Source organism: Manis javanica, chromosome 2, assembly GCF_040802235.1.
Source record: "Manis javanica isolate MJ-LG chromosome 2, MJ_LKY, whole genome shotgun sequence".
In the NCBI taxonomy this organism is placed as follows: Eukaryota; Metazoa; Chordata; class Mammalia; order Pholidota; family Manidae; genus Manis; species Manis javanica.
In genome coordinates this window covers 186,102,751-186,130,498 of record NC_133157.1, presented here as the reverse complement: position 1 = coordinate 186,130,498, position 27,748 = coordinate 186,102,751, and the positions used below count along the sequence as shown (strand labels likewise).

General features: G+C 39.8%; 1 protein-coding gene across 5 annotated transcripts in view; it reads left to right on the top strand.

Moving 5' to 3' along the window:
• Nucleotides 1-27,748, top strand: part of NCALD (neurocalcin delta) — a 397,463-nt gene that overhangs the window by 314,627 nt on the left and 55,088 nt on the right. The window contains exons 1-2 of one of the 5 annotated variants that reach the window (XM_073229910.1): nt 5,573-5,723; nt 6,424-6,466. The exons of 2 other annotated variants lie outside the window; for them this stretch is intronic. The gene's annotated coding sequence lies outside the window, so the exon portion shown is untranslated. Of the gene's footprint in view, nt 1-5,569; nt 5,724-6,423; nt 6,467-13,163; nt 13,407-27,748 lie in introns of those variants that run through there. 2 more of the 5 variants (XM_017651739.3, XM_017651740.3) reach the window with 2 other exon arrangements.

The following is a 27,748-nucleotide window of genomic DNA, read 5'->3' as shown; positions in this document are numbered from 1 at the left end:
CACTTAAAGGGTGTCAGATGATCAGCTATGGAGGTACTCTTTTCTGATAATATTCCTTTCTCTTAATAAAAAAAAAAAAAAAAAAGCAGTTACTATGTGCTGACCTACAATGAGTTCTGCACAGTGGTATAGAGGGCATGTCAAAGTGTGGGCAAAGGGTCTGTTTGTTTCTATGCAGAAGATCAAGGCCTAGCTTGGATACCCAGAAAATGAACTAAGATACGATATGAGGAGGAGCTTCCGGCATCAGCACTCTCTAGAGGACTTGTGCCGGGGGATGATCATCAAAAAGCCTCCACAGGGATCCAGACGATGCTGCGGGTGTGGCTGCATCCAGCCCACCGTCTCCTGGACTTGCCATAGGAATGAGGAGGGAGATGTCTAGGCTGGCATGTGCATACAGTGAGACAACGAATTTGACCGGATCTGTACTGTTGGAACTCAACCAGGAGTTGGGAGGGGTGCAAGTTGTAGCACTCCAAAATCTCATGACTATAGACTATCTACGGTTAAAAGAACATATGGGATGTGAACAGATCCCAGAAATGGGCTGCTTTAATTTGTCTGATTTTTCTGAGACTGTTCAAGTACAATTGGACAATATCCATCATATCATAGATAAATTTTCACAAATGCTTAGGGTGCCTAAATGGTTTTCTTGGCTTCACTGGAGATGGATGGTAATTACAGATTTGCTTTGTTTATGTCACCGTATTCCTATTATGTTAATATGTGTGTGCAAATTAGTTAGTAGTTTAAAACCTATACATACTTAAGGTACTCTACAAGAAGATATGTCAAATAAATAATCAATCCTCCCATGTTTCCTTCCATATGCTACATCTATAGCTTTTCTTCTTCCTTCCTAATTACAACCCTTAAATAGAATTCGTGCCTCATATCGAATTTACCGTGTGTCATAATTCCTCCAGGTGGTAAAGATACCTCGAGACAATTGCTGGGCACAGAAGCCACAGGGCATAAATCTGCAAAGAAGTAAAAAGCTAACCTTTTCAAACAATATGGCTTCTCTCTCACTTACCAACTTTACATTTCCCTGTATGGCCCCGGAAGATGACTGGTTAGCCAGAGATGGGTAAGATTCCTCAAGGGAGGAACAACCTAAGACAGGCACAGTCGCAGGGGGGCCATCAGGTGAGAAATTGGGGATCAACAGAGGTGAGGCTCAGAACCTCATCCCCCCTGCTTTGAGAGAAATCTTTTGCATCGTGGATGTCTTGCTGCCCTTGTCTAGCCTGGATTAATACTTAGTCCATAGGCACACACCTGATCATCTGATCATCTACATTTGCCCTCTTACAGCACTAAACTATGTTTTCTACCTTTATCTTGCATCTACCTACCACTTCAGCATTTTATTAAAAATAAAAATAATAATAATAATAGAGGGAGAAATGTGGGATCAACATATAAATCAAGTACAAAAATCAAACGAATATTCATATTTGACCTGATTGTTTATAGGTCATAATGCGTGATCAAAACCGAAAGTTTCTGTGATGAATGCCCTTGTACTGTTCACCATGTAAGAATTTATTCACTATGTAAGAATTCGTTCACCATGTAAGAACTTGTTCGTTATGCTTCAGAAGATTGGAGACTGACGAGAATTAGGCTTGAGATGGATTAATGATTGTACATTGAGCATTGACCCCCCCTATACTGAATTTTATTGTTGTTAACAACCATTTGATCAATAAATATGAGAGATGCCCTCTCAAACAAAATAAATAAATAAACATAAGAAATAATTCTTTCTAAAAATATATAAAACGTAAATTATTTCCAAAAATTTATTATGCCAGGCTTCCAGGGTATAGATTCTGGCTCTGCCATATACTAGGTAGGCAGGTTATTTAATCTCTCTGTGCTTATCTTCAGCTGTGAAATGTGTAAAAGAATAATACCTGCTTCATAGGGCTATTACAATAAATGATCTAATATATTTACAGCACTTACAGCAATGTTCCACATATGGGAAGTGCTCAGTTAATGTCAGTTAATGTAAAAGATTAGCCAAAATCAACAGCGATAGCCATAAAATGCATCAATATATAACTTATGTACACTCATAAAAATATTTATGATTAGTAGCAATAAGTTTGATTTACTTGGTAAAGTTACTGGGACCCATTCATTGCTAGAAAATTTTGTGACAACTCAGCATTTTGTTTTTCTTTTTTCTTCCTTTGCCTTTTTTGGGGTTTGAGAGGAAGCTGCCTTTTCTCTGTGAGTGGGAAGGAAAAAGAACCATTTCTTTCTATTGCTCAACATTTATTTCCCAAGCTGAATCACTCACGTTTACTGAGTACTCATTGTGTTCTAGGTCCTGTGCTATCCATAGAGTTATAGAAAAGACTTAAGATTTTGTCTGTGGATAAAGTGAAGGTTCCTATGTCCAGCATTCTCACCTTGCCCTGGTTGGCTAGCTCACTACACACGTGTGGGCAATACATCATTACTGTCTTTATAAAAAGAGCTCCGCCCAGTGCTCTTGGCAACACGGTGGCATGGCTGCAAGTCTGCAGGAGAGCAGAGGCTGGAGTGGTGGCAGCACCGAGGACAGAGACTGAAATGGCTGTGGGGGCAGAGAGGCTCAGAGGCAGAGACCAGCCTGCTGCATGCAGACTCACTCTGAGTGGATGGGATTCTAGTGATTGACCTGTCACTGTGGGAATAAAGTTGGATATAAACCCTTTCACCCCAAGAAGGTTCCACTGTCATTTCTTTGGTCTCATTTAATCCATAGTGAACTTGTCTGGGGCGGAAACCCATTGGCAAGACACTGTCCTTTCCCTGAAGTCTTTGTAGTTTTATCGGAGTCAGAAACAATGAGCAATACACACGCTGAGCCATGTGAGTGTCAGAATGTTAGAATACATTAACTTTATAACCTCACAACACTGTTAGGACATAAGCACATCTGAACTAGTTGCTATTTAGTAATTAGTTCAGATGAGATTTGAACCCAATGCCTACAAAAAATAGGCCCATGGCCTTCCCACTAATGTTAAGACAGGGAGACAGCAATATTTCTACTTAAAAGCATCAAATAAAAGACCGATCCTAGTTGTCTACTCACAGTCCAAACCACCTATTAACAAGTGTGTGGACCCAAGTTAGACTGCTTATTTAGTGGCATTTACCAGTTATTTCCAGCAAAACAGTCAAATTAGTAATAGGCAGCCTTGACATTCCTACAGCAAATGAAAACTATGGTGTAGTACTATTTTTGAATGCGTATTTTTTAATTCAGTGAATCATTTTCACCAAAAAAATGCATTGTCATTTATAAAATAAAATTTTATAAATTCTCTGCATTATGATGGGCTGTGCTTAGTGATGGCCCTTGTGTATTTCCTATGATATTTTCAACCATATTTGGGTTAATTAGTCAAATTGGTTGAAACCTGAGCTCCAAAGAGACCATCCTCACAATTACAATCCTGCATGAGACTGGCAGCCTCCTCAGCTATAGGAGGAATCCTCGAGTCCTAGGCAGTTTGTAAAGGGAAATGAGTGATAACAGGTTCGAAGCATGCTATAGAGAAAAGGATTATAAGCATCCACTCTTCATTTTGAGGGTCAGTCCACTGATTATTTTAGCTTATAATATATTACAAGCTATATTATATTATATGTATAACTTATAATAATAAACTTATGATTAGTTTAGGCCCAAGTCAGTATAAAGTATACTTAGCCTTAAAATGATAGAAAATTCAAAATGAAAAGATGTTAAGTTTCACTGAATTTCAAACTAAAGCCCTGAATTTTTGGAATTTTTATAACCGAGAACTTGTTTCACAGGACATCACCTATTGGCAAAGTGTAGTACTGCAGTTTTGCTGTTAGATGCTGAAGCTGCCGCAAGACGAAGAGTAGTTCAGGCAGCCGTGGATTTGGAGTAAGAGAGATGCTAAAGCAGGCAGTTCAGAGAACACGGGGGCCCTGGAAGTCTGGACATCTGAAAGGATCTCGCTCCTCTCTCCCATTCCTCTCATTATTATAATGTGCATTTCTGAACAGAAAACCAGAACGACAGCTGGAACAAATAGCAAATTTGTGAACTGGGGCTGTTGCTGGTAAGACATCCTGACCCATTTAGATAGACATTGGATTCAATAAACCAATGGTCCTTGTGCAAACAGGTGAATTCTCAGCTGTCATTAATCTGAAAGTTAAGGGGAATTTCATTATAGTATTACAGTTTGATTTTTACTTCTGCAAAGCTACGGCTAATAGCATCAGGAAAATAATTTTTCAAATAAAAATATATCTTTTCTCACAGTTGGGGCTGGGACAGCAGTAAAGGAGAAGAAGATGGAATAGGAGGATTCCATGGCCAAACAGTTTGGATATTAGTCTTATTGTTCAATAAGCAGTTTCTGACTGGAGAAATTTCGTTCTTTTAGAGGGACACCAGTGTAATCTGCCTGGACAGCTTAGCTTCCCTTTATATCCATATCATCCCTTTGTCCTTTGAGTGAGTATACATTTTATGAAGGTGTTATTCAAAGCACCTTCCTGTGGGTTTCATTTCATTTTGTTTAATTGGCTTCCTCTTAATTAAGAGGGAGGATGAACTAAAAAATAAGCACATGTCTTGTGTTAGAAATAAGTGACTGTGGTCCTAAAGGAAATAAAGCTGGAATTAGAAATAAAGCTGCAGGATTCTCCTTTTATTCTGCTGCACTGGGCTTCCACTTAACTTGTGTTCATGGGACACTCACCCACTTACTCTATACTAATCCCCAAAGGGATGTGGATGAGAGTATTTAGGACAGGGAGGATCTGGTACTTGTACGATGACCCCAAAGAAAAGACACCCTTCCCAAATTTAAACATGCCGACAAGGTTGTTTTAAAGTAGCGCTGTTTTGAAACTCTCTTGCTTATCCTTCTTGCATAGACATTTTACAATGCAGGAGTTCTGAGTCTGTCTCACTTGATTTCCCCCTCCTAAGTGGTGTTAAGGTCATTAGCTTCTCTCCTCTGACTTTGGGCCATCACCCCCTGTGTTTCTTGTTTACCTTTCCACCACTACATTGGTCTCAGTTCATTGAGGACGTGAATTCTCATGCAGTTTGTAAAATATCTTTTCTTCCAACACCCCTTGAGCTTCTGTTTTTATCCATTTGCTTACAAATAGACTTAATTAGCACAGAAACTACCCCCAGCAATTTTCTGTTTCTTTCCTTCTCTTCTACAGAGAGAGACACAGGCTTCCTGCTGGTGATATAACCAGACCAATGGGAACTTCAGAGTGACATGCATTTCCCTGCAAGTAGCTGTAAAGAACAGGCACCGAAGCCTTAAAGAGGAAAGTTGAAGGCACTTTTGAGTCACAACTTCCAGGGCTGAGGTTGTCGGGAGCTGTGTGTGATGGTTGTGGGTGTGTGTGCACACACACACACTCACACGCACACACTACAGTGACAAATGACCTATTGAAATAATTTCAGAGCTGTTCTGTGGTTGCTACGACAACCAATGCTCTCTTGCCTTTCATCTGGCCATGTGACAGGGACTTTGACGTCAGCTGGAGGCAGGGTCTGTGGCTGAGTCCACACAGTCAAAGGCCTGTGAGAATCTGGTGGCTGCTGGCTGCGGCCACCGCCCGTTGCTGCTGCTCGTAGCGCCGCCGGCTGCTTCCCAGTGGCAGAGCATGGACTGTTAAATCTTGCACTTCTTCTGTGTGAGGTAATTAGTTTGCTTTTTGTACAATAGTTAGATGTTTTATAGATCATTGTGGTTTTCTCCTCTCTCTACCCACTATAAGTTTGTCTTCAGGAGCAATTACTGTTGTACCAGGGGAAAAATATGAAGCAGCTTCTAATTGCTAATTTTGAGCAGAGTCTCTGGAATTTGGTTAAATTTGGATTAATGGTCTGTGAAGTAGGTTAAAATATAATCGCCTTTCTTGCTCAATATTTGCTAACATGACATTATTTAAAGACGGATTTTGCAGCTTGAGCCAATATTCCCTGTTGAATTCCAGGAATCCTCCTTTCAGTATTGTTTGGGATTTAAAGACTCCAGCATAGCCTCACAATATGTTGCTAACTTAGCTTTTTTTTTTTCCCCTCAAATCCTTGCCTATTCTGAATCAGCCTAGAATAGTTTGGAATTTGGTTTCTATCTTGTTTGCAGCATTCATAGTTAGCAACAATAGGCTTAGTGGGAAAGAACATTATACTTTGAAACAAAAGTTGGGATTTTTCTTGTAAATAGAGTATTCTGAAAATACCAGGGAAAACTGTCAACAGCTTCCTGTTTAGGGAAAAATAATCTGGACTATGCCAAGGAAGTTGGGGTGGAACCTCTGTCATGTTTGCATGCAGTAGCTTTTTGGTTGTTAGAGTTAAGCGCATATTTTCATTATCTTCCTCTAAAAATTCAGCTCTGAAGAGAATGACATTGGATGGTCTTCACTAAGCAGTCATGTAAGCTGTTTTAATATTTTAAACATTGAAATAATTACTTACAGAAGAAAAAATAGCCCTAAAACTAAATTATCCTTGGTTGGTCCACTTTAATTCAAACACAGATAAAAACAGTCACTAAATATGTGTTCCAGACCTTGATGAATAATTTGATAACTGTGACTAATAAGGCTTTTTATTTTTTTTTCCATATAACACCATGCAATGCAAATTGTTTTATTTGGATTGTTGTACTTCATTTCCTTCCCAAGTTTAATTTTGGATTTTCTATCATTGCACATAGGTCTGATTGTTTCGTAGCTTGTAATTCAAAGAAAACCTCTGGTATTAAAGTTAATCAGAACCTGCACATATAACTAGATTTCTAAATCTCACTGATTTAACAGGGAATAAGAGGCAAGTTTTACAATAGCACATGTAATATACCTACTATTTTTATGAATAGAAAATAATGGTTTAAACATTTATGAAGAATATATATTTTATGATGGGTGAATTATATCTCAATTTAATGCAAGAATATATTGGTCTTATTTTTTATATTCTTTATTAGTTTTGAAATGCTGATCACATTTAATTTACTCTTGGAGATAAGAATTTGGAAGAGTATTTAGCTTCAGTGATAAGTGAATCATGGTGGCATGAATTTACCAAGGCTTTCTTTCAGTAAGTGAATATTCATTTAACTTGTTGGCATTTGATATGTCCATTTGGAGTCAGAGACTCCATAGAGGATTTTCCAAAAAGTCTAATGTACTTACACTCAGGGCACATCTACTGAGGTATCATCCCATCATTTAATTTATTTCATAATTATAATAACTCAGAGGCCATATGCTTAACACCCTAAGGATATGTTAATTGATTTACATTTCAAATAAGCGTGGACAGGACCAATAACACTGTCATTTAAAAGCACTATTTTTGATGAAGGATTTTGTTGTTTACTTTTTCTACTCAAAATAAGGAATTGTCATTACAGTTTTTCCAGATAGCAAATATTTTCTTAATATTCTCTTTATGATTTGAATTAAAGTTTTAAAATGATTTATTCAATGCCCTTATAAAATAAAATGGATTTCATTGGTTTGAAATACAAGAATATAATTCAGTGCTGACAGCAAAATGGCAATGGTAAAGTTTATCATTAGACATAAACAACTTATGCTATGGTAGAAGCAATGCTCTAGAATCTACAAGTTTTTTTGTATGGTAAAATAAGAAAAAAGAAATGACTCTCCACAGAATCATCTATTTACAGCAATGAGATCAGCCTGATTTCAATGTCAAGTTTGTTTCAGCTTCAGAAGATACTAGCAAGGAATGATTTAGTCTACAAACATGACCATTGTATTATAAAATGCTTTGTGTATAGTTTCAAGGAGTTTTAACCTTTTGGTGGCATGAAACTCTTTGTCTGCCTGGTTAAGCCTACAGACTCTTCTCACAATGATGTTTTTAAATGTGTAAGATAAAGTATGCAGGATGACAAAGAGAGCCACTTTTAGTGAAATACATTAACCAAATCTTCTAAAATTGGGATATGTACTTTATTAAGAATTCATTATTAAATAATATAAGCCAGTGGCAGGTGTAGCTACCATAATTCTGAAGTAGTGACAAGCATAAAAGATATATTTGAGATATCTAAAATGACTATAATGTGGTGAGAGAATATTTGTGATTTCTCTTGGCAACAACATCACAGGTACTGTAGTTGGTGGTCTACATTTTAATTAAAAGAAAAGCTAAATTTGATTTTGAGGTTAATGAAACTGAAGATGTATACAATTCCTGGATCTTCTTGAATCTGTTTACCTCCGAGTTAAATTCTATGTACACCAGTGATGCCAAATGATCATAGTACTGCACTGGACAAATTTCACACTGCCATTTCCACATCTGATTTTATTCTCAGAATGTGTGAATTTTGCAGTCATTTCTAAGTGAGATGGGATGTTTTATCCATATAGCTATCAAACTGTAACTTTCTTTTATTTCCCTCCTTGAAATTCATAAGCAATCTTATGATCCTTGGACTGAGAAACTTCTACCTGGGTAGATAGGGGTTAAGAAGAAAAACTAATAGTATTAGTGCAAGTTAAAAACCACAGACCATAGAAGGAAGACTATAGCTATTTACAAAGGGACCTTTATTCACTCAGAAAATAAGCCAGTAATACTTAGATGAAGAATACAGGGTGTTATATGAGATCACAGCTGAATGAATATTCTAGAAGATACCTGTGTACAACATTTGAAATGAGTATTAAAGAACTTTTAATAAGTTTCCAGTTTAATGTAAAGCACATACATGTGTGAACTGATAAATTGTAATGTTAATTTTAGTTACACAGGATACAGCCTGCAGTTTTATCTGCAAGATGTCCCTAGGACTGGACATATTCCAAATGAAGTGGGGAATGAGATATTTCCCAAGTAACTTGAATGCAGAATCTTGTTTGACTTATTGAATATTTAAGAGCAATACAGGAGGTGTTAATATTACTGGTTAGTAATTGTACATTAATGATATAAAAAAATGTATTACTGGTTAGTGTGACTGTGTAAATAGTTGTCTCATTCCCCATGTCGCTTTGAATTTGCAGAATTCAAAGTATCACCTAATTTTTCTCTCCACCCAACTGGGTAACTCTGCAGGTGGTTGGCTGACGTCAGGTACCGTTGCCTTTCCAGCCCTGCATTCAGAATGTCCAAAGACATCCTTCTATTGCATCAGTGCCCATCATCTCAGCATGAGAGGATTGGAGCTATGACATTTTTCACAAGATGTTGTTTAAACTCAATCCAAATCCCTAACATTTGAAATGGAAGCTTAACATTTTTTCTTTGTGTGCTCTTGGGGGAATTATGAAAGAGGATTTTCTCAAACATTTCTTATTCTTTGGATTAGAAAAGAACACCTGCTTAGGGGGCTTTGAGTCTCTGAGGTAGAGAAAAGTCTGAAATCTCTGGCTCCAGACTATACTCTTTGCTTCTTTGATGGCAGGTGTTTGAAATTTTAAGTTTAGAATGGAATGTGCCATTATTTTTCATGAACTCCACTGTTACTTAAATGTTGCCTGTGATGGAAATCCAACTAGAATTAGCATTCCAAAATGTATTTTCTTATTGTTTCCAGAAGTGATGCAATGAAAGTTATTGCTCATTAAGACTTTGATATAAAAATTATATGATAAATATTTAAATTCAGTTGAGCCATGTTTTCCAAACTGAAGACAGCCTGTTCTTTTTTATCTCTGCAGTGAACTTTAATTTTTTTGGACATACTTCTATAAATGCCTCTAATTAGAGACACAGAAACCCTTTAAAATTTAGTTTACAGTAATGTAAATATAGAATACTGAGCTAACATTAACATTCTATATCTGATTTACAGGAAAGAAATCTCTAGTTTGGAAGATATCTACCTGCTGCTTTTTCTGATGGGAGGGTTGTCCATATTTTCTGAATTCTGTCCCAAGGACTATAGGAAAACCAGAGCCTATATACTGTTTTTATGTAAGGATGAGTTTTTTAAAGTATTATTCTGGATTTTCTTTTTTGAATTTAAACCTTAGCTTTTACAAGTAAATGATGAGAAGAGTGTTACCTTCTTTGGCTGTCTGCTCAGCTGACTCCCACAGACTTTCATGTGATTCATACAACTAAAACCATGACCAATTTTGTGATGACCATATTTAAAACATCCTTGGAAATAAAAAACATCATTCCACAAAAGTTATCCTATCCTTCATCTCCCCAGGTCTTACCATAGATTAGGTGAAGCATGACATATCTGGCTACCATGTCCACAGTGTGATAGGAGGCATTTTGGGTGTCTCCCTCATATGATCCTAGCATAAAAACTGAAATTACTTTATAGACTTCTAATTTTTGTTTGCTTGAGCTTTTACTCCAACATTCATTCTTTCATGCATTCAGCAAGTTTTGAGCATCTACTGTGTGCCAGGCATTAGACTAGATGCCAGAGATGCATGGTGAACAAGGGAGACAAGGTCCCTGATGTCATGGAACTCAAAGTCTAACTATAGGGAACCTTCCCAGGGACCTATGTGAATCAGCAGCCAAGGTTTCTTCTTACAGCTATACTGGCAGTATAGTCAAAAAGAATGCTCACTGAAACACCCAAACAAACATCAAACAAGAGAAACAAACAACCTGGGAACCATTAGATTTTACACCAGCGTCAAACCTTAGAAGGGCCATTCTTCAGCTGGTGAACAGCCAGCCTAACATGTGAGCAGTCTGTTCGTATCAGTGTCAAGGATTCTAGATCATCATGACAGCCCTATTGCCAGTGGGCCAAAGGCTGTCTGTCCTCTAGTTCAGAAGTAAATGAGGCTGGTAGGGACTGATCTAAAGAATGATTTTCTTTTATGCAAATATGCTGTTTTATGCAAATAAGGAGGGCCATTTTATTTTGTGAAAGGAATCCTGAAGTTAGTGATACCCAAATACATCTATCCCATCTTCCCTGTACTAACCGGTTAAGATAGGCCCCCTGCTATAATGAATAGCCCCAAATCATAGTGGCATGATATAATATCATTCATTTTTCACTCACCCTCTTATCAGATTTGGTAGAAAGGTTCTGCTCCACACAGTTATCGAGGAATTCAGACTCCTTCAATCTAGTTATACTGATCTGGAGAATAATCCTGTCTCTAGCACTTGTAGGTGGCACTTTGGGCAAGTTTCCAAAGTCATAATTTTCTTTCCTGGATAATATTAGTACCTCCCATAGGGAGTTTTTAATGAACTTACTTTGCAAAGTACCTGTCAGGTGTCGGGTGCTCAGTAATGGGAACTGTTATCACTCATTTTCTACTGCTGATAGTGCTACCACTACCACTTTCCTCCAGGACCCACAAACTTCCACCACCCCACCCAGAGGGGAAATGTCCCTGCGGTCAGGAGAGCACTAACACATAAGGAGCTAGACAATCTTCTAAGCTCTTTTCAAAATAACAATTATTTTTCTTCTCAACATCCCAATTTTATAAATGAGGAAACTGAGGCACAGTGAGGTGAAGCAAATTGCTCAGTGTCACAGAAGTGTACAGTGGAACTCTTAGCTCAAGAATCCTTGCTCCATATTCACTATGTGGTATTGCCTTCCAAGCTGCAATATATTGTGTTTTCCCTGGAAGTAATGTTGTATGTTGTGGCAGATTGTACTCTCCAAAAATAGCCATTTAGTTATATCTACTCCCACATGCTCTTCGAGAATCTTGCTACTCACCCCTAGGAGGTGGAGACTACTGCTTCTTGAACCTACATGGGCTTGTGATTGGTTCAACTGGTGGAGCACAGTGAAAACAAGGCTCAGTGACTCCCAAGGGTCATAAAAAAGGCAAAATTTCTTTTATTTCCTGGCTATTCTTCATTTCTTTCACACATGACATTTACCCTTGGAAACCAGCCACCATGTTGTGAGGAAGCCCAGACCATATCAGAATCCATGTGCAGGTGTTTCAGCCAACACCTTCAGTTAAGGTCTCAGCCAGCAGCCAGCATCAACCGCCAGGCATGTGAGGGGCAAACCATCAGAGGATTCCAGCTCTAGCTCCCCTGATACCAGGCAGACCAGAAATGGGCTGTCCCTGCCAAGCCCTGCCCTAAATTGCAGATTCATGAACAAAACAAAAATTCTTGCTTTAAGTCTCTAAGTTTTGGGGTTATTTCTTAGGCAACCAGATTAACTAGAACCTATGGGGGTAATTAGAGCTAGCAAATACCTGTGAAGTATTAAAGGACTAAATTTTAGGTACATATAGATTAAATGGGCTTTTGTAGTTTGGTGTAAGTATCTAACCTAATTAAAATAATTTCTGGAGGAAAATATATTTCAGCTGCTAATCAAATTACAAATGCACTGTAGGTACACATCCTCTTTGTAAATCCAGAGCAGCATCCTGCATATTCATGCTGTTGCTGGTTCTAGGAGAAGATTTGGGCTGCACTGAGTCTGGACCATAGGCTTAGCACCGTCTCCCTCTCTCTGCCTCCTGCCGCTGGGACCCTCTCTGCAGGGGAGTCTCACGTGCACAGCAGCACTTGCGCCATTTCCTCTCTGTCACTTGCTTAGCCCTCCTTACCTACTCTTGTCCCCCTTTCTCACTCGTACTCTGCCAAATCTACTGCCTAGTTCTCTACTGTTAGAGCCTGCTGTCTCCTTAACAATCTCCCAGGCCATTTCCAATGCTTCCAAACCCATTTTTCTGCTCTAATGGTTAATAGTGAAGCTAGGGAGTTCCTCTTGGCCAGGTAGGATTTAGCTCATTCAGCAGTCTTTCCCCTCTTGACAAAGCTGCCAAATGGCAACCATCCCACTGGCTTGTGGCTCCATGTGTTGCTCAAACCTAGCACTTGGGATTCTCAGAAATGCTGTCCTTCTGTCCTCACTCAAAACTGCATCTCTGTCTCTTCTCCTGCAGAGAAATCAATACCCCTGACTCTCTTCTCACTTGCTTAAACATCACCCTTCCTGATGGTCTTCTCACCTTCCCTTGAGAAGCTTATTGGTTTGTTCACTCATTCATGTATTTGTTCAACATTTATTAACTCTGTGTAATGGGCCCTGTTGTTGAACACCTATGTGAAGATTTCCTTTGTGTCCAGGGACTGGTAAAGTTCCTTCACTTGTCTCTTATTTGCTTATCGTTGACATCAGGTGATGTGGCCCAATCACCCAGACCTTTCAATGACCACCACAGGTCCCACCTCGTCCAGGATGTTCCAGTTAAGTAGAATACTACAAGGATAATACAGGACCAGCCAGTCTTTGAAAAGGTTACAGTCCAGTGGAAAGGCTAGACAGCATAGGCAACCGAAGCCCAGAGCTGTGTCTTCCATGTCGGTTGCAGCCTCTCATCGTGCCTGGTGTAATGCAGAGTATCTGCTCACTAAATCTCTGGTAAGTGATTAATGTATAGATTACCTGTAGAAGGATGTGTGGCATTGAGATAAATCAGAGAGGAAGTGTTTTGAATTGGGCCTTAAAGGATGGAGATATTTATCCTAACCAACAGAAGAGAAAAGATTGTCCATGAGTAAGAAAAGTCCTGGCAACAGAAATATACAGTCACCCATCTGGGATTGAGAAAATGGGTGCAAAGAGAAAAACTGTTTCACCCGCAAGGTGGGTCTGTGGAAGATCTAGAATTTATCAATTTAAGAAAAGCTGGATTTGATCTGGTAGCCGGAAGCTAGTGCAAGTTTGGGAATAGGGAGTGATGTATGTGTCAGATGGCCTCATGATATTTTAAAAATCCTATTTCCTGTTGTTTCAGACAACTTATTTTAAAATCCTGAATATGTATCATGTTTTCTTTTCCTCCATTTTTCTCATAGAAGTTTAACTTTTTTAATTAAAAAAAAAAGAGAATTCTCTTTGGCCTTCAATGCTGTGTGAATAGTCCTTTTAACTGAAGCTGGGTCACATCTATAGGGAGAGCTGTGTAACTTCATGGTTTTAAAAATACAACGTTTTTTTAGCAAAGTTATAGTCATATAAAACCCAAACCAACTGAAAAATTCAAGACTTTATAATACTTGCTATAGAACTATTCTCTAATAATTGATATTTATAATGAAACTCCTGGGACATTGCAGCATTATTCTGATAAATCTTTTCATGAAAGATTAAAATTTGTTCTATGAAGTTTTAGTTGTAAATTGTCAGGATACTTCATTTTATCTTTGAAGTCTTTGAAAATTACCCATCAATATATGTGTTTAGCTACTATCAGAATATTCTCCATCAGAATATCTTGTTCTCAAGAAAAATATTATAAATTATACATACAAAAGCATGTATAATATGTATACCATGAAGAGTAATAGAAAATAAATCCCTGTGTACTTAACAAAAATACTACTTGTTAATCATCCTAGTGAAGTGTAAGTTCACACACTGATATCAATAATAGCTTCATCACAACACCATGCAGGTTAGTACTGTCCCTAAAGTCCAGTGCCTCATAGGAATTCAATCTATGATATATATTTAAAATCTCCAGTCATATAAAGATTTGTAAGCCAGTTGAGAAGTAGTTGTGTCAGTTTCTGATGGAGAGTGAAGGTGTTCTTGTGCTTATCGAACGTCAGTCCCCAGTGCTGCCAGCAGTTACGTATATTGACGCATATGGCCATTCCCCATGTTGGGGCTCCTTGCCACCTCCTGGCTATTCAGGAGTGAAAGGCCATGGAGGTGAGCTCTGAGCTCCCCTACGAGGCCAACTGCTGGGGGCAGTTAATATAAACCATTCACTCTCTTGGGGGTTTTCTTTACAGAGAACTTGAACAGAAATTCAAGTGGAAGTTATCGTTTTCATGAAATTATTTTTCTGGCATATCCAGAAGATGTTTTCACAAAATAGAAGCTATCTAAGAAGGATGCAACCTCTTGTCCAAATTTCACTTTATAAAAGTATCTGTCATTAAAATCTGCTACGCTCACCTCCAGAAATGTTGGCCAGCTTGCAACTTTAAAAGCTCGATCATGGCTCTTTGGGAAGGAAGTCTCCTCCTCCTCCTGCCCTCGAAGCAAACTAGATTGAGGCCAAGAGTGACAGGAGGCCTTACCTGCCCCATCTTTGTTAAAGTCACAAAGTGTCTTGTAAAAGGCACAAAACTTAGTTATGTTACATGTTGACAAAAAGATTTTGAGATACTGTAAAAAGAAAGAAAGAAAGAAACAGCCTCACTGCAACCACATTAAATCATGCCTAAAGTTAAGAAGCAGGGACTTTCTTATTGTGGTAAAATGTACATAACATAAAAATGACCACTGTGAGTGTGAGATTCAGTGGCATTAGTGCGCTCGTGTTGTTGGGTGACATCACCACCATGTATCTATCTTCAGAGCTTTTTCATCTTCCCAAACTGAAACGCTATGTCCATTAGCCATACGCGCCCCATTCTCTCTTCCCTCCTCAGACCCTGGTAACCACCATTCTATTTTCTTTAAACAGAGACATTTTAAGGAAGTTTAAATTAAACCTGCAATCCATCTTTCTCTTGTATACATTGATCAATTAATAAAGTCGCTGTTGAAAGTCCCAAAATAATTGGAAGTTTCTTAGGTTTATGTAAATGGACAGCTCACACAGTTCCGTGATAGAGATTTCAGACCTACAGCAGAGATAATGGGTTGAAATATATTTTCCAAACCACCTACCAACACCTGTTCAGTACAATTTTTATGTAACCACTCAGTTTGCCGCCTTGCTTGTCAAAAAGAAAGCCATTGAACCTGAGACCTTCTGGTCCTGGTACTATGTTCAAGTAGTCTTACATTAGTCTTCTAGTAATACTTTTAGGAACTGGAGTATAAAATCAATATATGTTTATGATACAACAGTTGGAAAATACAGAAGAATATAATGAAGAAAAACCTCACTTTTAATATTCTACTGCCTAAAATAACCACTATTAATATTTAAAAACTAAAAAGCATTGTATTTCATTTTACTTTATTTCAACAGAAGAAAAAAATCTCTGAAATGAGCCTGAGGATTTGAACTTCACATAACTATTTCTATAAAGCAGGAATTACTGGTTTCTAACTAAATTGAACTGACAATTAAAAACTGGGAATCAAACATTAAGAGACTGGGAAATGAGCATTTCTTAAAAATGAATCATTTCTTAATGGGATAGCCTTGTGTTTTCAGTTAGTAAAGTTTAGTTAACTGTTTCGTGAAGATCAGAACAGACCATGGATAATCAAACAAAACCTTCAGGGAAATAAAAAGTTTTCAACCAGACTTCAAAACTTAATCCCACAGTTGGGAATGCTCTGTGCCGAGCTTGGAGGTGGGTGGAAAGAGATGTGAAAAAGCATTCCGCAGAGTCCTGCAGAATTACCCTGATAACTTCTTCTGCCTGGGCCTCCAGACAGCTTGGATTCTACTGGGAAGAACAGCTCTAACCTCTTTACCAGCTCTCTCTGAAATCTATTTTATGTGGTAGTTTTTATCAGCTCAATCCAACCATATCTGTGTGATATTTTCCAGAAATTCCTTAAAATGTCTGTCTGCCAGTGATAAACTTTCCTAATTTCCATCCCTGCTATGGATTATTATTTTTCATACACATTTTCTGCCATCTGGGTGGAATTTTTAGAGGCAGGATAGGTAAACTTGCATGCTTAGCCTGCCATCTTAGAGTAAAACTGGATTAACATTCAAAATAGTTATCCTCTGTGTTAGATGATGGGCATGAGGCCGGGACACATGGTTTACTCTCCAGGAGGCCATTTCTTTTTCTTTCATGGCTCCTGACAGTACTCCCAACCCTCCCACCGGCCATATGGATCATACACGAAGAGAGCAAAGTGAAAGCTGAGAGGCTGCATGAGCTGATTCCCTCATCAGGCCCATAATACCTGCCTCCAATAGGTACTCTTCATCTGTCAGGACCCCATTCAGGCCCCACTCCTCTAGGAGGCCTTCCTGACTTGCCCAGGACTCCCACATAATGCAAACCTGTGCTTTAACACTACCCACACAGTTCTCAAATTTCCTCTTTGTCTCTTCCATTAAGTTCTAACCTCCCTAAAGGTAAATGGGGTGCCTTGTTTCATGTCTGCCTCCTTGGTGCACTCCACAGGGGTTGGCATGTATTAAATGTCCAGAATAGCCTGGATGACTGAGCAAGGGCTTGGGCAAACTTGATACTGACCTTGGAAAGAAGTGTGTTGTCTTTCCTCTCTAAAAATGAGGCCACTTACTCCTTATTAATCAGGAGAAGCTTTGGGGAACCGTGTTTCAGCTAGGAGAATTATGGGGAAAGGTTCAAAGGCAAAGTTGGGAATGGATTTTGGGAGAACTGGTAGAGGTTGTTCCCAGAGGGCTGTAGGTCATTGGTTCATCCAAATACAGTCTCCAGTCTCTGCTGCATCCCTTTGTGCTGAGTGGCTGTCTGATTATACGTTCTTTGGTTTTTGCCAGCTCAGTGAGTTCAGGTCTAGTTAGATCTGTTGTACTTTAGTAGAAATGCTGGTGCCTCAGTTCTACAGGTGTGAATAAAGGCTCCTTCCTGATTCTTTATAATCATGTCTGAAAACCTACACCAATCTGCATTTACATGAAAGGATCTGCCTAGATTCGTATTAAGTATCATTCACTGCATTGAGCCCTCACTTCACAAGAACCGCTTGAAACCACAGACAGCTTAGAATGGAGTTTCTGGTTGGCCTTGGGCTCGTGTAGCTTGCTGGAAATGGGTGAAGTCTGAGCCTTAGGTACAGAGCTCTGCCCTCACGTACAGAGCTCTGCCCTCACGTGATTGCCTGGCACCACTTCTCTGCTCAGATGCCTCTGACTCCCGGTCACCACCTGAAAGTTCTTTCCAGAGATCCGAGGCCTTGATTCCTATTTCTGGCCATTTCATAAAAGGCTACTACTTGTCAGAAACAAGTAGGCTCTCAATTCCTGGTTAATTAAAATGAGGATTTTCATTTCCAGATGTGTTATTTCATCGACATAGCAGGTGCTGTGCTCAAAACTTGTTTGTCAAGAGGGTGGGGAAAAAAATGAACCAAGCATTCACAGAGAGATTGGGTTTGCCTTTTCTGAAATTAGAGTTAAGGGTCACGTGTGCTGAAACTCACTCCAGGTGAGCCCGGGGACCTGCTGTTAATCACAAGCTGATTATTCTGCCCGTCTCAGCCTTTTCATTTCTATCATGTACTGTGCACATCATCCATCTCGTGTCTTTTGGGATAATTCATCCAGAATTTAGGATGTCACCAAAGACATTTCAGTAGGGTCCCTTATTTGTCCATAACATAGGATTGTTGGGGTAGGGAGTATGCTGTTCCTTGGGGACTTACTTCTCACCTGCTGAGACAGAGACCCTAACTCAAAGGGCATGTCCATTCCGCCCCCAACTTCTCAACACTGAACTGAGCTTTTTCTTTTTAAAGAGGGAAGCTATGTGGCTCCTCAGCAGCCTGGTGTTAGACTGGGGGCAGTATAAAGCAGGACATCCCCAGTGTCATGACTCAGGAGCTGCCACAGCCACCCTCAGGGAAAAGCCAGGCTCTGCTGATAGGAAAATGAGGTCTAGAAAGGCCAGGAGTGTAACATGACTGGCACGAAAGGGACGTGTGTGTGGCAGCCCTTGCAGTAGTCAGGGCTGGAGGCACAGGGGAGAAAGGACTGCATAAAGAATGGGAAGATAAGCTGAAGTTCTCTTGATATTCGGATTCCCAGTGGGATCCGAGCCACTGGCCTGTGGAGAGGAGCACCAGCCCTGAGTGAGCCCCAAGGCCCGTAGGTGGGATCTCCCCAGCAGCTTGAGGGGAGAATGCCAGGTCTGAACAGAGGTCCCCCAGTCACTGGGGTTGGAATCACAGTGGTGTAGCCAAAAGATGCAGTCTTTAGGCTGAATCTAGAACTTTGGATCAAAAGCTATAGGGCTGGGGCTGGGTATGTGCCTCAGGTGATTTTTAACTCACACCAACTAAAACTTGAGAGCCACCTGCAGCTCTTAATCCTGTTACTCCACAAAGATGCCTTGCAGTGGAGAGACTGCTGAGCACCAAGAATTTCAGTCTAGCCTATGGCTGGGTAGCACCTAACGTGAAGAGGTGAGTTTAGCGCCTTTGCATTTCACAAGTGATTCTAGAATACACGCATGGCTTTAGGCCTTGAGGGTCAGTAAGTCTGAAGTCACAACCTGCACCCTCAACCCAACATGACTACTCACCATCACTAGTAACACCTGCTGTGCACATACACCATAGCTTACAGTGAGAACCGATGCATAAAGAGGGAGTCATCAGCCCAGATCACTACCATCCCGAGAAAACAAGTTCCTTATTTGTGAGGAGCAACCAGAGGATGGGGCTAATTTACAAGGCTCACAACAGAACCTACACATCCCTTAAATAGGGTTGTCAAACTTAGCAAATAAAAATACAAGATGGTAAAATCTGAATTTCACATAAACAGTGGTTTTTTTTTTTTTTTTTTTACTATAAGTATACCTGTGAAGATTTGGGACATATTTAAGCTAAAACATTATTGGTTGTTTATCCGAAATTTAGATTTAACTGGGCATCTTGTATTTCCTCTGGCAGCCTTACCCCTAAGCTTATTTAGGGATACTTCCCAAAAGACCAAGGCTGTTAAATTTGGATATCCAGTCCATAAGCTGACAAAAGTAGAGGACAGGGAGCATGCCCAATTATCTTCACCTTCCTTAGAAAGTCTAATGTAGCACTCAGCTTATTATAGACACGCAGGGAGCCATTGTTAAATGGTTCTTATCAAAGAAGGCTGACATTGCTGCTAGCCATGTGGAATTGTGGGAGGGGAGAGCCTAGCTAGCAGAACTGACATGACTCTACCCTGACTTCCTGCCCATTCTCTCCGTCACTTGTGAAGTGTGATGGTGATTGACAGGTGTTGAAAATTGTACCTTGCAACCTAAATAACCTCTTACTTTTAGAGCTCTTTCTGACTTCATGCAAGTAAACCTCGCTTCAAATATTATGAGTTACTGTAAAGGTTTGGTAATTAAATCACATTTCCTCACTGGTTATCTCATTTCAAAGTTACATCTCCATTTCGGATTGCTATTTTCTCCCTAAGGTCAATTACTCAATGAACTATGCACAAAGAAGTTCCTAGTTCAAGGAAGCTTTGTGAAGTGGAAGAACACTTGGTTGGGTTATTTCTTTCATTGTAGGTCTCCACTTTCTCTTAGTTGAGGCACACCTGTTTCCAGGAAACAGTTTGTCAACATTAGCTTTGTGGCAGCATTAGCTTTGTGGGAGTGTGCCAAAGAACCTTCAAGATATTGTGTTCTTTTCATTTGATTTATTTTCCTAAATTGCTATCCAAAGGAAAGATATTAATTGGGGGGTCGGGGCAGAGGAACAGCCATCTACAGTGAGTTTATGCTTTCTTAGCAATATTAAAGAGGCAAATAATTCAAATCTCCGTGCTTCTCATAGAAGCATTTTAACCTTGCCTAAGTAGTACTCCATGATCATCTAAATTAGTCGTTTCTCACTACCCACCTTTGAGGTAAGTTAATATTAATCCGTCAGTACGGGGTGAATAAAACCAAACCCCAAAGGAGTTGATTCTGGCACAAGAGCACGTGGCAATCAAAGTCATGATTACCTAGGATACTTAAACCACTTTCCTCCTCTGAGTAAATGCATTTGTCATCTTTCACCAGCCTCAGTGGGATGTACAAAAACCAAAATTTAGGAGATGTATTTCCATTTATGTAGTTAGCCCTATGTTTAGGAAAGGAGTATTCAACCACAGCGTCATGTAAGAATCACCTAGAGACCTTTAATAGAATGTTGGTGCTGGGGTTCCACTCCCAGGAATTCTGAGTCATTTGCTTTAGGGTATGGCCTGGGCATGGTTTTGTTTTGTTTTTTAAAAAAACTCTTCCATGATGTTCTTGAGAGGGTTGAGAATGCCGGCTCAGGCAAAGTAAGCAGGGGTTCATGGGATGCTGAGGTTCCAAAGCTGACCCAATAGACTCCACCATAGGTCTCCACTGTCTTACTATTAGAGCCCTAGCATATGGAGCCTCTGGAGACATACACAGATTAGCCTGGAATAAATCTTGTTACCAGAACATTAGCACAGAGTGGTTTACCGGTTGACTGTAGTAGAAGAACTGTATAAAGAACCATATGGTCCAAGTAGAGGCTAATACTTACAAAACATATATTGAAAAATTTTTTGAGATTTCTGACAATTTGAAAAAATATTTTCTTTCCTCTAGCTTACTTTATAGTAAGAATGCAATATATAATACATACGACATACAAAATATGTTAATTGGCTATCCGTAATGTTTCCAGTCAACGTTGTTAGTAGTGAAGTTTTGGGGGAGTCAAAAGTTATACATGGATATTCAGCTGTGGGCTCCTAGCCCCCAGGTTGTTCAGTGGTCAATGGCACATTGATGGACAGGGAGAGAGGTACAAACCCAAGGTATGGTAAGCTGGCCAGACTGTCAGGGAGGGGTGGTGTTGGGGACCCTGGGCTGCCCTGGGATCACAGCCACATAGAAGTGCCATGATCCTGGGCGGTGGTTCCTGAAGGTGAATAGGTAGACCTTGGTAAGGGGGGGGGTGAAAATCAAGATAGGCTTATTGGTTCAGAGCAATAAGCACTCTGAGTTCAAATCCTGGCTCTATCCCTTAAGCTCAGTGACTTTGGTCAAGTCACTACTTTTCAAATGATTAGTTTCCTAATTTGGAAAATAGAGATAAAAATTGCAACCTCCTTCTCAATTGCTGGGACAAGGAAATGAGATAATATATGATATAATACAATGATACATCAGTGTTCCTCTCACCCCAGGCCTTTCCAGGGCCACTGGAACACTGTTAAGGGCTCTTAGTTAAAATGGGTGGACCATTACCTCTCCTTCCAAGTAACAAGTCCTCACAAGGAAATAGAAGGTTAGATTTAAGTGGTGAGCAATATGTTGACTTGAAGCAAGAGATTTTATGGATGAAACACTATAAACCCCTTGGCCTCTGAGTTGTAGAGTAAAGCCGTGAGGCCCAGAATCAGGCTATGTCCTTGGGCCAGGAGATGAGAACAGGTCCCAGGAAGCCAAATGGGGTTATGACAAGACTTGGGTCAAGGATCACAAACAACTACCCAAGTCAGAGGTTGTGGAGCCAGGTGGTACCAAGAAAACCCATGATCCAGAAAATAGGGAAGGTGGCCAAGGCGAAAGGAAGTGGTTTCAGGAATAGCCTTCTAGAGCTCACTGCTGGGAGCCAGCCGGGCTTCTTTGTTCCCTCCCTCCTTCGAAAGTTGCTTAAGTCTAGAGGGGTCCAGAAGTGAGTTTCTTGGCAGGCCATTCTGACATGTGTGTGCTGCAGTGAAAATGCAGTTTCTAAATCAGAGCCCTCTGACTCTGTGCTAAGTCTGCAGACCTATCAGCATTTTCCACAGTGGGACCTACATCCTACGTAAAGCTGGTTCTATGGGATGTACTGCAGCAAACATACTGACTGGGTGAACAATGTTGAGCATGTTTCTTGATTGGAGGACTTTTCAGTGCTTTTAGTTGGCTTGCAAATGTCTAGGAGGAAAATATGATAAGATTTTGTTTCTCAAACTAATTGATCATGGAACCATTTCTTCTTGGGAAGAACCCCCAACTCCTATGTCTCTTTTGCCATCTTAATTCTTGGAGCTTCTGTCTTTAGGCCCCTTCCTCACTTCTCAGGGGTGTGTAGAGCCCTCTGTGGGCAGGACCTTATTCCCAGGTCTCTGTCACCCTGGCACATAGTTAGGACTTAGCTGCTGCCATAGTAGTGCCTTGGGTGCTCAAGGTTAAATATTCAGCTGACCCACTCTTGTTGGGGGAAGTGTTTTCTGAGGTTATTTTGCATAGGATGAAAAAACAGGAGATGTGAGTTCTAGTCCTAACTTGCTACCTTTCTTTTTTACCTATCCCAAAATGATCTCAATAATCCTGCCCATCTCACTTCAAAACAGTCATGGAAATAGTTTGAAAAATTAAACTCTCCACAAATATAAAATATCATCTTAATGATTCTCTTAGCAATTAGACCCATCTATTAATGTTCCAATAGGTCCTTTAGTATCCAGTCTGATCCTTTCCGAAAGTCTAGCTGTATGGCAGTCAAAGTATGTTTTATAACCACAGGCTTTGCAAGTTTAAGTAGAGAAGAGAGATGGAACAAGAATGGGTTCTTTTCAGCAGTTTCCCAAATCACTGAAGCTTTTCTTCTATGCTTTATGCTACCAAATCCCAGGAATGATGCATTTTTGTGAGAGTTTGCACCCACCCTAACCGCCCCTGCCCTGAACTTGCTCATCTGGAGAAACTGTGGAGCTGGTTCCTGCCCACAGTCTGCAGAGGGTCATGTCAGTCATGGCCTAACCAAAGCACTGCCGTGTAGGGGGCCCGGGCTTGTTACTGCTTGTAGGTCTCATTCGTCTGTGCCCACCTGAGAGCAGTTTTTTTTATTTTTATTTTTTGGAGAGAACAGAACAAGCAACTCTGATGAAGAGGATCTGAGACTTAGATCTACGGCTGCAGTGTCTAGGAAAGAGAGCTCATTTGTCTGAACTCTGTACGCCGCTAAGTTACATTGGGTCTGGGGGATTAAATGTAAACCTTATTACTACACATTAAAATGTATAAAAATACAGTGACTGTATTTTCTTAACCCTGAATCATAACACAGTCTAAAGATTTCATCTCTTTTTCTAGACATTTCTATGAAAAATCTTCAACCCACATAAGGATTAAACCATAAGATTTGTTTTAGATTAAACAAATCTCTGGGTTGCAAATAAAATTATTTGAAATTATGACTGTTAGGAAATCTGGACTGTGGATATCTCTTCTTTGTGCTCTGGGGGAGAAAAAGAGACTTGGAAGTTTGTGCCATTTGCCAAGTGGGTCAGATGACAGCTGGCACACACAAGCAAGCCACTTACTCTAACTTTATTTTTTCCTGGTAAAGAAATAGCTACTATTTGCCAGCCTACTTCTTTGCATTTGCATAGTGATTGCATAGTGATTCTGGCATTTTTATTCATTTGTTCAGTGTAAATTGTTACTATCAGAGAGTAAGAAGGAGCCTGTTTACAAGCAGACTGTAGATAATGCAGAAAAATCTAGAAAAATATTATAATTACAATAATTCTGGCTAATGAGCATAACACCAGCTGTAGATGAGATTTCTTTAAGGGAGTTAGTCTCGTGTGCCAGGCACATTCAGCTATTTGGAGCTCTTGATTGGAGACATGAGTTACACCAGATAACCAACGAATGTTCCTTTGGCTATTCCAAAATGGCCTTGTATCTGCACAGAAACACCTATTTTTGTGGCAGCCAGTGGAGAACATAGGGATACAGAGCAGGTTTTCAAAAAACCAAAGCTTTGCTCTGAAATGTATGGCCACAAAGGATGCATTTTGGGGATCTGGTGTTTCCTGGCTTATTCAAATAATGATGATGATGTTAGGAGCCTCCCAGGTGACAGGACTCTTCTTCGTGCTCCATGATGAGGACACCAAAAGCCTCCTCAATCTGCTTCTCCTTCCTTCTGCTTCGCTCTGCTGTTTGAATTCTTCCCTGTCGTTCCTGGGCTGCTGGCTCTTCCATTCATGCTTGTCTGCTCTCCTTTCAGGCCAGCTGGCCAGCATTACCCAGAGTCCGGGGAATGTAAGTGGCTCAGCCTTGGTTAATTAGGTTATCTGACTTCTTTTTTTTTTCCCCCTCCCTGGTGGCTAATTTTGTTTGAGACTTCACAGCACTTCTAAATTTATATATGTAAACAAACAGGGACACACTTTTCTTCAAGTCATTTATTAGAATCAAAATGAGAAAGTTTTTAACCTTAGTACACTGGACCTGATGAAAGTTGCTATTAGAGGTGGATGTTGAAAATGTTCACAAGGTTCTCAGCCATCAGGCAATCTGCATTCACCTCCAGTCATGCCTGCCTGTTTTAGATTTGTAAAGCTGTGGGTCAGCGAGTGAATGTGTGTCACTTGGAGGATGGCGTGCCTAGGTTATTTTCCAAGGGAAAGGACGATGGCCTTCTACTCTTGGGTTTGGGGAATATATAGAGTTTGCAGTGTACTATTCACTTAAAAACTCACAGGTAATATATCACAACTAGTCTTTATGAAGAGGGAGAATCAGAGCAGTCAGGACATTACTAATGAGCTGTTTGAAATACCAGGAAAACACTAACCTTATGGATTTAAATAAATTTGGTATAGGACTTCAAGTTTAATACTGGACAATATTGTTATAACATGCTTGGGATGTGGACATTGCATTCATTTCCTATGGCTGCTGTAACAAATCATCACAAATTTAGTGGCCTGAAACAAACTTACAATCTTATAGTTCTGGAGGTCAGAACTCTAAAATAGGTCAGCAGGACAGAGTTCCCTTCCAGAGACTCTAGAGGAGAATCTGTTCCCTTGCCTTTTCTAACTTCTAGAGGTTGCTCGTATCACTGTCTTCTGCTTCTGGTGTCACATCTTCTCCTCTGACTCTAACACTCCTGCTTCTCTCTAATAAGGACGCTTGAGATTACACTGGGCCCACTTGGATAATTCAGGATAACCTTTCCATCTCAAGATTCTTGACTTAATCATAGCTGCAGCATCCCTTTTGCCACATAAGGGAACAGGTTTCCAGGCAGTATGCAGGCACCTTTGGGGCTCATTATTTTGCCCACCACAGATACATTAACAGTACCCTTTCTTACCAGTTTTCTCACTGGTCTTCCTGCAAATCTGAAGGAGTTAATCACAGCTATGATCTGCAGGGATGGCCTGTGAATTTGAACATGCCATCCTATAGAAAGACCTCCTGAGAAGAAGTCCTGCCCTGGAATATGCCCTGTCCAAGGAGAACTTCCAACAGGTGCACATTGACGTTTTCTCCTTTTCTGCTAAATTTCCTGAAAGTGTAACATGTAGCTCATTACACAGAATCAAAGCTTTTGTGTTAGCATTCATTAAGTGCCAGGGCTCTGGAATAAAGTGGTTCAAATACTGAATTTGTCCCTTACCAAGAGTGTAGTGTTGCCCAAGCTCCTTGTGTTAATTAAACTTCAATTTCTGTATCTGAAAAACACAGATGATAAGTTCCAAAACTGCTGTGAGATTATGGAAATAAATTGTGCAATGTGCTTAGCACGTGCCTGGCATAGCCTTTTGCCCTGTGAGTGGTGGCCTTGGTAGATCGAGCCTGCCCTTGCTCTGGGCTGCCAAGCACACCAGAGATAAAGGTAGGCACAGCAAGGCAGAGAGCACTGGGAACGGAGATAGGTGCAGGTCCAGCCAAAGAGCAAAGCCATTGCAATGTTAACAAATGAGGCCAGCCACTAGCATCATGCAGAGGCAGGTGGAATTCTGCCCTAAACTCACCCTGCAGCATTTGCAGATGCTCAGGCTGAGAACTTGGTGTAAGACCCAGGAATGGGAGGGCAAGCCCCAACATGGAATGGTATGGATTGTGACCTTCTCAACAGCATAGAGGAGGAGGGGTGGAATCCAAAGGAGCAGAGTCCTAATCAGCTCCTTCCATAGGCAATTCCTCTAGCCTGGTTGGCTTGTCTGACCATGGCTGACACGTGACCTTTTGTAAACTGTACAGCTGAACTAATCACCATTTGCCTGCTGCCTTCCTCCTGAGTGATGGGTAATGTCATCTTATTCGGTAGCATGGTTTCAGCTTTATTCTCAATAATCCACTTTTTTGTCATCCTAAATCCTGATTTTGAAACATTGCCCAGATGTTACATATATGAATTTGGACTAAGTGCATTCTACCTATTAAAAGCACTAATGTTTACAGACTATTTACTCTATGTCAGTCATTGCAAATGTTAACTGCCTGAAATATATTCTCTTATGTATTCCTTGCAATAATGCTATTATAATTCTAGTTGATTTTACAGATGAAAAAGTTGAGACTTCTGAAGTCTGAGTAACTTGCAAACTTCTAGAATTTATAAGTGGTAGAGCCAGGAGTCTAATCCAGATTTTTTTGTCTCTGAGACCCAGATTCTAGCACATAAAGGGAGAAAAACTAAGTGATAATAAAATAATACCAGGAACAACAACTACTAATAAATAGAAAAATATCCACAAATGGAAAAAAACATTTTGCAGAATTATATGTAGATTATGATTAGATTTTTGTAAACTAGGAATATATGTTATACTTTAATGTTTTTTATATATATAACATTGTTATATATTAAAATATATGTTGATTTTAATGTCACGTATATATTACACACTCACTTGTATATATGTCGATCTTTTCTGAAAACTAATGAAAGTTAGAGTTCCTTATCCTTAAAAATGCGTATGCATACGTGCATACAAAATTTCATGTACAACTTTTAAGAAGTTCAGGCTAGGAATTCTAATATGTATTCTAAAGAAAAATCTGGAAGGATCATAATTATGATCTTTGAGGGATGGGATTATAACATTTTTCACATTATCCTCTTTATTTTTCTGTATTGATTTTGTTTTCAATGAGCATCATTGTTTCTATAATCAAGAAAAAAATGATTATAAATGATCCAAGTGTTTCCAACTTAAAATGGAATTTACTGCTTATTTTTCTCCTGATGACCAGGCTTCTAATGCTTTCTTGTGTCAGAACCCAGAGATAATGGATAGACCTCTGAAAAAATGTAAAGAATGCCTTAGTGAATGCACTAAATATGGGTCATTGGGGCCT